The 11,676-nt window shown below is 38.1% G+C and overlaps 1 pseudogene; it reads left to right on the top strand.

The window, feature by feature from the left end:
• The first annotated feature begins 10,707 nt into the window (after positions 1-10,707).
• On the top strand, positions 10,708-11,129 carry LOC116098054 (annotated as a pseudogene).
• The last annotated feature ends 547 nt before the right edge of the window (positions 11,130-11,676 follow it).

Raw genomic sequence — 11,676 nt, 5'->3', positions numbered from 1 at the left:
TCTTTTTTGTGTGTGTGTGTGTGTAGTGTGGAAAGAATATTTTATGTCAGCATGGACATGGCACCTGCCAGTAATAAATCTTATGGTCTATAGTTTAGGCAGGAAATAGAAGGTAGAACATCCGGGAGACAGAAAGCATTCTGGGATAGTGTTAGTCACAGGAGATTAGCTTAGGAAGATGTAAGACACATGGTACCTGAGCACAGGTAGCTAGGCACATGGCAGAATGTAAATTAAAACAAATGGGTTATTTTAAATTATGATCTAAGTCAGAGAAGAGCCTAGTTATACAGCCTAGGTATTTATAAATCTATTTTGAGTCTGAGTCTTATTTCTGGGAGAATTGGGCTGGGAGGAAGAAAAACCAAACTTCTCAAGGTGGTGTCTACCTTTGCTGGTAAGGTCTTTGGAGAACTTCTTTGTAGCATTGTTGTGTTGCTGTGAATAGACACCATGATCATGGTAACTGTTATAAGAGAAATCATTTAATTGGGGGTTGCTTACAGTTTCAGAGGTTTAGACCATTATCATCATGGTGGAAAGCATTGGCCTGCCATTGGCACGGCAGGTATGATGCTGAAGAAGTTGTTGAGAGCTACTTTTTGATTCACATTTAGAAGAGGAGAGACACTGGGCTTGCCATGGGCTTTTGAAACCTCAAAGCCTACCTGCAGTGATACACTTCTTTCAACAAGGCCATACCTCCTAATCTTTCCAAATTATGCCCCTCCCTGGTGACTAAGTATTCAAATATATGAGCCTGTGGGGGCATTCTTATGGTGGATGGAAGTTGCTTTTCTCATAGAAACTTTTCATTCACCTTCAGTTATGACAGATAGCTTTGCTGAGTGAGTAGTTTGGATTGGCATCTATGGTGTTTCAGGACTTGATGTGCATTGCTCTAAGCTCTTTTGGCTTTTAATGTTTCTGTAAATAATCATAATTTCTGATGGGGCAGTTTTGGTATGTAAGATGGCTGAACACATGTAATGTTTTTGTTAGACTCATCCATCTCATCAAACATTTCTCACCTTTTAAGATAAACCCTCCAAAATCCTTTAAGTAGATTTTTTGTTTTTTTTTTTTTTTTTTTTTTTTTTTTTTTTTTTTTGGTTTTTCGAGACAGGGTTTCTCTGTGTAGCCCTGGCTGTCCTGGAACTCACTCTGTAGACCAGGCTGGCCTCGAACTCAGAAATCCACCTGCCTCTGCCTCCCAAGTGCTGGGATTAAAGGCGTGCGCCACCACCGCCCAGCCTAAGTAGATTTTTGAACTACCTAGTACATGCTTCCTATCTGCAGTCAGCCTACTGTGTGTGAAATTATACATCAGAACTCTCACTCCTGCCTAAGTATAGCTGCAGGCTCACAGAACAGCATCTACATGCTGACCTCTCTCCTCCAACCACAGGCCACCATTTTACTCTTGATTCCTTTGAGATCAATATTTTCAGATTTCATTTTTTGACACTACGAAATAATGGCTTTTCTTTGCTTGGTCTTCTCCCCTTAATTTAATGAGCCCTCATTCAATCCATGTGGTATCAAACAGCAATTTTAATGGTTTAATTTTAATGGATGACTGATACTCCCATGTGTTTACGCACCACACATTCTGTGTTTGCTCAGAAGTTGATGGACACATAGGTTGTTTGCATCTGTCAGCAATTGTGAAGAGTGCTGCAATAGACACAGGAGTCTTGTACATTTGATTTTTAAATAATGTAAATTTGAAATTATTAAGGCAGGTAACTTCTGCTTTTTATGTTTTAGCCCCTGTGGCCCTGGATCTTTTAAAAACCTAACCATTACTGGTGAACATTTTGCCACTGCTGAGGTAAGTAACTAAACAGACCACAAAAAATTAGTTTATTATCATCAGAACCTTTCAGATTTGATATTATCCCCACCTTACATTTAAGAAAACATTGCCTTATTAATATTAAATAGGTTGGCTAGGGTTCCTCATTTAGCAAGCATAGGTGTCAGTTACACATCTCTGTGCTTCAGAGGGATGGATCTTGACAGTGGCCTCTTTGGTCTTTTGCTGATTGACATCAGACTTCTTGCACAAGCCTTCAAGCAGCACAGACTTGCAGATTGCTTTATTGGTTTCCCATGCATCCATTTTCTTCAGCAACAGACACTGCAATACTCTTAAAAGTAAAGGAAAATATGCAAAAATTCCTATTAATTCCATGAAGTATCTAAGCAATTTTAAATTATTTTCTCTATTTCTATTGCTTTTTTGCATTTGTAGTGAGATGCCTACTGCTTGTAGTCTACTCTTCTAAAGAAGCAGCACGTTTAGGGCTGATCATTTTCTACATCGTTGTTCCTACATCCAGGACCCCTACCTCTTGCTGGTCTATCAGTTACTAGGGTTGGAAGGCACAGGCTGAGCAATAACCCCCATGGAGGCAGCAAACCACCTACTGTGGTGAACAGCTGGAGTGCTTCTCCAGGGAAGGACTTGATGCAGGTTGGCTGCTGCTTCCCTTCAGCTTTGTGTGTGTTGTCTTCTTTCAGAGCTCCCTGAAAGTTTGTGACTTGTATTTGGCTAATCTCAGTATTTCTGCAAAATTGACATGGACTCCATCTTCATAATAACAATGCGAGTCTAACCACATCTGAAAAAATTGACTCCAAATTCAACTCCCTTCAAAATGCTTCTCCAAAATCATTTGGAACCCTTTACATACACAGGAATTAGACTATTTTGTGATAGTCAAGCATGCTGGTGTGAGTGTGTGTGTGTGTGTGTGTGTGTGTGTGTGTACGTGTTTGAATGCACATATGTGCATGTGTGTATGAGTATATGTGCCCATGTGTTGTGAGAGCAGAAGCCAACATTTGTGTTTTCAGTTTCCACCCTTTATCTTATCTTTTTGAGACTGGTTCTCTCACTGAATCTAGATTTGCTAACGTTGCTAGGCTGACTGGCTTGCAAGCTTCAGGTTCATCCTGCCCCTATCTCCCTAGTGTTGAGATTACTGGTGGGCACTATTATATCTAGCTTTTACACAGGTTACAGAGATCAAACTCAGATCATGCCTGCTGGGAGGCAGTTTACCTATTGAGACATCTCTCTAGCCCTGCGTATTCATTTTTTTACAAGTTCTTTGGAGGTAGCTTCTCTTTTTTAACACTATTCTCTTCTAGGATTCAACAAACAATAAAATCAGTGAGTGTAGAGATATATGTTGGTATATGAATGATTAATAAATTACATTAAAAGTTAAATATATATATATATATACATACATATATATATATATATATGTGTGTATATATATATATGGCAATGCATGTTTAGGAGTTAACACAACACATATATATGTTTTCTCAACTCAGGCTACATTCCCATTAATATGTTCTCCATCCTACCTTGTCAATTTTTCTTTTCTTTCTTTGTTACCTCTTGATCTGGGATAGAAGACTGGGTGTTGCTGACTCAAATCCGAAATCAGAATAGAGAGTATTGCTTCATGCCATGGCCGTACACTTTGACCTCCGATACCATTTTAAAAATTTCATAACTTCTTATGTGTACAGACTTGCACTCTGAGTCTTGTTTTATAACCTCTAAATAATCTGCACAGCCCCCTTTGAGCCCAAATTCCCCCATTTTCAAATCTCTCCTAATGTCTACCTAGGTATTACAATATTCACCCTGCCAGCAAATCACTGCTGTGTTCAAGGTCTTGCTCCCTTGAACGGTCAGAAAGTATAAACTGCAGTTGGGGCCTTTCTGAGGGGAGCTCTAATTACTCAGCCAGCATGAGAGAATACAAACATTTTACTCTGGACAGAACCAATCTTTCTTTTACTTTACTTTCTTTCGTTTATTTATTTTGCAAGTACATCACATTAGAAAGAAAGCTTAGCTACTTGCTCAGTTAATCTGTAGCTGTCATGGAAGTGTTATTTTCTGTCCCCCTAAACAATAAGGGACACCTGGTAAGACTGCCTCATGCACCCGCACCCATGCATTCAGGTCTACTGTTTCCATGGAAACCTATAAAGCCCTGTGTAGACAGTCCCCAGCATCCTGCCACATCCCTCTTTCTTTCCTCTGCATGCTCTCTCCACCTCTTTAGTCTGCTTGGGTGTGATTACAGTGCTTTTACATCAGCTCCATCTTCCATTCTGGCTCCTGTCAGTGGTTCATTGTAAGCCTTGCTGAAGGACAGGGACTGGGACTCACGTGTGCCGCTTCCCTGGCACTTAGTCCACTGCTGTAGACTTAATGGGCTCTCAAAGCATATTATTAAATCACATTAGATTAAGAGATTATTGTGTCAGTTAGATTTGCTTTTGTGATATCTAAAACATGTTCATTAAGATTTTCCTTAGCAGACTAGCTAGAAAGATAAAAAGAGCCTATTGACTGAGCACTGTGTTGAAACCAACAATTCCTATCTTTCCACACCAAACTTGATTTTTCTGCCTTGCCTAATAGTTTAACATGTTTAAATCTATTAATATAGGTATACTAACATATTAATCTATGTTACAATTCATAAGTGAGAGAAAGTAAGGTTCACTGAACAAATGCTAAACCTAAAAAATTTTAATTTCTGCTTATCTGTGAATGAAATATAATTTGAATAATCTTACAGTTAATAAACAAAGGCCAGAGCTGAATAGCTTTTCAGTACATACAACTAACAAAGAATAAAGTGTGCTGTCAATCAACATATTAGTGATTCTTCTTATTTCCTTTTAAGCATACTTTGATGCATTTAAGAAGTGAATTCTTCAGTCTGAAAATAGTATACTTTTGGGTCAGATATGAGGGACTCAAAATTATTCAGAGTACTGTCTGAGATGAGCAATCAAAAGGTAACATTGCTAAAAAAGGAAACTAAAGCTACTGGTCAGAATGAAGAAAGTAACTGGAGAATGTTCTATTTGTCTCCTTCATTAGAGCATGAGTGAATTGCTACCATCATTGGTAGGTCCACAAAGTCCAATACAGAAGAAAATGTCACACAGACCCTGAGACAGGGAACTATTTATACAAGAAAAACAGAGAAGGCAAAAGGCATGATATACACTGCTTAATGTATTAGAAAAGTATGTCCACCAGAAGTTATACATGAGGGAAGATGTCTAATGAAACACAAATCTTGAGAGTTGCCAACCAGATCTAGAAATAAATTCTGAATTATACAAAAAGCAGCCATTTTGTTGTAAAATTTGGCAGAAAACATACAACATAATAATAAAGATTTTATAAGAATACATTTTTGAACACTGGATATCTTTCTTCACTTCTGTCCACTATAATATCATGTTCATTTTAAAGGCCAGTGTACATGCAAGGAAGGTGGGCATAATAATGAAACACTTGTCCTGTTGTACAGAAGTTAGAGTTTAAGAACACATCACTGTGAACCTGCAAGTTTCCACAAAGGAGGAATACAAGATTCCAGGGAGCTTCAGCATTCATTTGGAAGCTTAAGGGGATGAAGTCGGTTCCGCAGGTTGTAAGACCCAACTACACCTACATTATGGAGAAGACACCCAGGTAGCATGAGCTCGGAAACAGACAAGAAAATAGTGAACATGGAGCCATGTGAAATCACTTTCTTTTCTTCCCATATTTGAAAATATTCAGCAAATCAAGGAGTTGAATCCAACTTAAAACCTGAAACAATCAAGCCACTTTAGTAAAGTCAGTGATTGTGTCAATCAGGAATCTATGGTTTTAATCTTAGGAAAATAGCCAAGGTTGAAAGGGGAAAACATGAAGTACTCTTTGCCCACAGATTAGGAAGCACAATTCATGTGTATGTTTCAAAATGTTTGTTTTGAAAAACTGTAGTGTCATGTTCACATGAAAGGTAAAATAATGCTTCTTCTGAAACTCTATGGCTCCTTTCATTTCACATTTACATTCTACACAGTCTTTGTTCAGTTTTACTAGAGAATCATTGATTAATCGCAGTCTGTCTGTACCCTGCCTTTGTTTTTCTGTCTGTCTCTGTCTTTTTGTCTGTCTCTTTATCTGTCTCTAAGGCTCTGTGTCTCTCTCTGTCTTTCTCTGTCTCTCTCTATCTCTCTCTCTCCCTCTCTTTATCCCCCCCTCACACACAGTCTTTATTTGACAATTATTTGTCAAATAGCTCAACACAGTTTCTCTTCCACCTTCCACTTTCAGATAGAGATCTTATTTGTCTTTTTTTCCATACAATTATAAAATTTACATAATAAACGTTAGGGGTAACTCATGTAATTTGAATCATAATTTACTTATATCATCCTCATGTACCAATGCTATCATGGACTTTATGATGGGGTACTTAAAAGTAGTTAAGTGAACAATAGCCTTTTTGTAATAAAATCTTTATTGTCAAATAGTTCACATAATACACATTTTTCATTTACACAATTGAGTGTATTTCACTATGTGTATCTGATGAGTGTGAAACCATCAACCTGTAGCCCGCACAGTTGTCTCGCCAGCAAGAAGACACGCGGACACACTAGGTTCCTTCTGCAGCAACTTTTTATTGTCTCCATCCATAGGGAAAAAGGGGTCGAGCCCAAAATCCGCACTGCTTATATACACCACAGTGCGGCGTATCTGCCCACTGCATGGCATGTCTGCTCATGATTGGCTGTTCGCTCATTACCCTACGTAACGCCCCGGGATGGGCCGTGACATGGCGTCCTTTTCACTCCATGCACATGCGCAAACAGTTGTCCACTAGGAGTTAACAGCGGAAGTAGGTGCCATCCTGCCATGGCGAATGCCTCTCAAGATTCACGGCTCCCCACATCAACCCACTTAACTTTAGAACCATTTTGACAATTTCCTACATGTACAACATTCACTACCATTTACTGATGACAGTAGATGTAAAAACAAATGGGTTATTTCAAAGAAATGACTGAATTTTATGTAGGCTATGATATAAAAATAAGGAAGGATACTGGGGGAATTAATTGATGACTCACAGAAGTGCACATGATACTGCTGAATGATGTTGGAGCTTAGGCATGCCATATTACTGTAGTAATCGAAAAGACACATAGTGTGCTGTTATTGAAAAGATTAAGAATTTGAGAAGTTCCAAATACTTAAAATAATAGGGCAACTTTATAAACACTTTCTTGCTAATAAAATGAAAATATCTGAATGAATAATTTATGAAGGATATTTTTCTTTTTTTATTATTATTATTTTTATTAGATATTTTCTTTATTTACATGTAAATTTCTCCCTTCCCAGTTTCCCCTCTAAAAAACAAAGAAACAAACAAAAACAACAAAAACAAACCCCAGCTGGCTCCCCACTCCCCATGCCTGCCACCCCACCCTCTCCTGCTTATAGGGCCTGGCATTCCCCCACACTGGGGCACAGAACCTTCACAGGGCTGAGGTCCTCTCCTCCCATTGATGATCGAATTTGCAATCCTCCACTATACACACGCTGCCAGAGCAATCAGTCCCACTGTGTGTACTCCTTGGTTGGTGGTTGAGACTCTGGGAGCTCTGAGGGTACTAGTTAGTTCATATTGTTGTTTGTCCTAAGGGGCTGCAAACCCCTCAGCTCCATTGATCCTTTCTCTAACTCCTTCACTGAGGACCCTGTGCTCAGTTCAATAGATGGCTGTGAGCCTCTACATCTGTATTAGTCAGGTACTGTCAGAGCCTCTCAGGAGGTAACTAACTATATTTAGGCTGGCTTGTCTTTCCTTCAGTCTCTGCTCCATTATTAATCTCTGCCACTCCTTCCATGGGTACTTGGTTCCCCCTTTCAAGAAGGAATGAAATTTCCATCTTTGGTCTTCCTTCTTCTTGAATTCCTTGTGGTTTGTGGGTTGTTCTTCCTGTATTCCAAACTTCTGGGCTAATAACCACTTATCAGAGAGTGCATACCGTGTTTGTTCTTTTGTGATTGACTTACCTCACTCAGGATGATATTCTCCAGCTCCATCCATTTCCCTAAGAATTTCATAAATTTATTGTTTTTAATAGTTGAGTAGTACTCCATTGTGTAGATGTACCACAACTTCTATATCCACTCCTCTTGTTGAGGGACATCTGGGTTGTTTCCAGGTTCTGGCTATTATAAATAAGGCTGCTATGAACATGGTGGAGCATGTGTCCTTCTTACATGTTGCAGTATCTTTTGGGTATATGCCCAGGAGTGGTATAGCTGGGTCCTCTGGTAGAACTATGTCCAATTTCCGGAGGAACCGCCAAACTGATTTCCAGAGTGGTTGTACCAGTTTACAGTCCCACCAGCAATGAAGTAATGTTCCTCTTTCTCCACAACCTCTCCAGCATCTGCTGTCACCTGAGCTTTGAAGGATATTTTTCATCACAATTGAATCAATAACTAATTGTGTAACATTCTTAAATTATTTCTGTCAGTGCTTTCATATTTAATCTATACTTCTGTCCTATGATCTATTCCTAGATACATCGACTAAACTCTAGATAAAGAATTCATTTTAAAAACATTGTAAATCCTCAGTGAGCTATTACATTCTTGAGAAACCCAAACTAGGGATTTAAAAACCTCCTGGATATGTATGGAATAGAAACTTACATTGACTTTGAAAACATGTGTCTTATAAAATGGACTTTTTAGCTGTTATCATACCAAATAATTTCTCCAAGGGGAAAATTTATAGTTTGTGTGTGTGTGTGTGTGGTGTATGTGTGTGTGTGTGTGTGTGCATTCTAAATGTCTTCAATAATACTGGAGCTCTAATACCATGCCCTCAGGGGAAATATAAATGAACATGACTCCTGGAAGCAGTACTGTAAAAATTGATGCCAAAGTAGGAAGGAGTTAGTAGAGTGGGAAAGAAAAATACCATCCTTAAAAACTTATAGACATAAAAAAAACTTATAGACATATAAGTTCACAACTTTAACATCCACAGTTTGTGGCATTTAAAAAAGCCCCAAGGCATGAGTATATTTCAGGCAAAAACCTTCTATATATGATATACCCATGAGACTCAAAGAATTCCCAAAAATAATTTCTGGAAAATATGTTCTTGTAGTAAATATTCTTAAGCATGTAAAGAAGACTTTGCATAAGCACAGCACAGCAGAAATAGCAGATGGAAAATCAGACTTGTAAACTCACATATGAAGATATGAAATAAGGCATATGTATGACCCTGTTAATCAATAAAATATAAAGGATTTAAAAATCTGAGTCTTAAGACATAATAAAATGAATAAGGACAGATTTAAGAATGAAATTCTTAGGATCAAAAATAAAGCAGATAGCTAAAAGTAATGAAAGTTTCAGTGACAGAGTAGACATGACTGAAAAGAAAATTGGTAAAATGGAAGATAAGTGTGAAGAACACACCTCTGAGGAAATTCTAGTATAAAGCAATAGATGGAAAATGATAAGAATTTGCTAGGAACAAAACAAATCCTAATATTTCTTTTAATCAGTTATAAGATTATAGGAATAGAGGGCACCAGAAGAACATAATCCCCTGAACTAAGTAGGGCTCACATCGGCTCACATACTGAAATGGCAAACATGGGGTATATATGGGTCTGAACTATGTCCTTCTGCTTATACCTAATGTCTGTTATCTTGGTTATTTTGTAGGAGTTGGTGTGTCTCTGACTCTTTTGCTTGTTCTTGGGACCCTTTTCCTCCTGGATCACCTTGCGAAGCCTCTTTAGGAGGGCCTTTGCCTTCTCTTATTGTATTTTGTTTTTCCCTGTGTGGTTATTGTCTCTTAGAGACCTGCTTTTATCTGAAGGAAAATGATGAGGGGAGATGTGGATCTGGGCAAAAGGGTAGGTGTGAAGAGCTGGGCAGAGTGGAGTGAGAAAAAACTGGTCTAAGCACAGCAATTCTGAAGCTGCACTTTTAAAAAGTAGCACATTGTTCAGGTCTAGGCCATTTATAGGAGCCAGTCTCACAGCAAATTTACTAGTTATCTGCCTCTTAAAACCTTTCAATCAACTCATTCATGAAGTTCCCTGAACCTTAAATGTAGGCATTATTTTATAGATTTAGTCCTTGTGTCTTGGTCCATCACATTTGTTTAATCTTAGATTTGTGTCAAGTTGTGGTTTTCTGTGAAGATTTCCATTTGCTTTAAGGAAGCTTCTCTCATGGGGCATGACTGCTACACTGGTGGAAAAATCTCCTAGTGTTCAAACCTTAGACAAAGAACTAAAGGCAATCAATGACTTCTGAGAGAGGTAGAATTAGCTTCACTCAGCAATGAGACTCCAAAGTTGTATTCAATACAAAATGGTCAGACTTGAAATTACATATACATAAACAACTATAAAGACTTAGCAAGCTGTATTTATATATTTGTACATCTATCTATGTATCTATCTTTCAATCTTTCTATGTATCTATAATCAAATAAGAAGAGGCCCTCAAAGAGAGAGGAGGGGTGTAATTGGGAGGTTTGAAGGAATGAAAAGGAAGTGGAAAATGATGTATTTTAATGTATAATGTTTTTATTTTATTTTTTATTTATTTATTTATTTATTTTTTTGAGACAGGGTTTCTCTGTGTAGCCCTGGCTGTCCTGGAACTCACTTATTAGACCAGGCTGACCTCGAACTCAGAAATCCACCTGTCTCTGCCTCCCAAGTGCTAGGATTAAAGGAGTGTGCTATTTATAGTATAAAGAAATGTATTAATAATTTAAAAAGTAAGCTCTCTCTTTCTCTCAGGCCCATGGTACCAGCAAGATGAACAAGTTTCATGGTCTCCATACTGCCTGAAGGCTCCTCAGTCAACAATGGGACCAGAAGTGACATGATAAACAGTACAAGAAGGCCTACTTGGGCACAGCCCTGAAGGCCAATCCATTTGGGGGTGCATCTCATATAAAGGGAATTGTGCTGGAAAAAGTAGGGGTTGAAGCCAAACTGACAAATTCTGCCATCAGGAAGTGTGTCAGGGTGCATTAAGAATGGTGATCACAGCATTCGTGCCCAAGGATGGCTGCTTGAACTGCACTGAGGAAAATGATGAAGTTCTGGTTGCTGGATTTGGTCAAAAAGGTTATGCTGTCGGTGATATTCCTGGAGTCTGCTTTAAGGTGGTTCAAGTAGCCAATGTGTCTCTTTTGGCTCTATACAAAGGCAAGAAGGAAAGACCAAGATCATAAAACTTGACAATGGAAACACAGTGATACATTTTCATATTCTGAAAAAAAAAGTAAGCTAGTGGAGACTAGTCAATCTCAGATCTCATAAAAATGTTCATGCATAGATAATCTTTTGTAGAAGAGAGATTAACTTGAAAGCTACCTTTAAATAAAAATAGTGGAAATCAGAAGAGGCTATGGTGAAGTTAAATCTATTTTATACTAAAACTATGTTTTCCTGGAGTCATATAACCAATGGGAAAAACAAATAAAAAAATTTTAATTAAGCAACCTGAGTGTGTTACCTGAAGACTAATAGTGAAAGCAAGGAAGAGAGGAAACAATAGTATTGTAAGTATAATATTGATTGAAAACACACAAAATAGCTTGATAGAGCCCAGGTCATTAGGCTCAGGGGCAATCATTTTTGTCTACTGAGCTATCTCCCCAATCCTGTCCTTTATGTAGTTAGAAGCACATTTCAAACATTCTTTTAATTTGATACTTGACAATGTCACAAATACTCTGGCGTTGCCCAATGAGAAGTGTAAGCTTTGATGATGTTCTT

The sequence above is a fragment of the Mastomys coucha genome, unplaced genomic scaffold (assembly GCF_008632895.1).
Source record: "Mastomys coucha isolate ucsf_1 unplaced genomic scaffold, UCSF_Mcou_1 pScaffold20, whole genome shotgun sequence".
In the NCBI taxonomy this organism is placed as follows: domain Eukaryota; kingdom Metazoa; phylum Chordata; class Mammalia; order Rodentia; family Muridae; genus Mastomys; species Mastomys coucha.
Note: the sequence above shows the minus strand (reverse complement) of the source record. Positions and strands in the feature narration are given on the sequence as shown.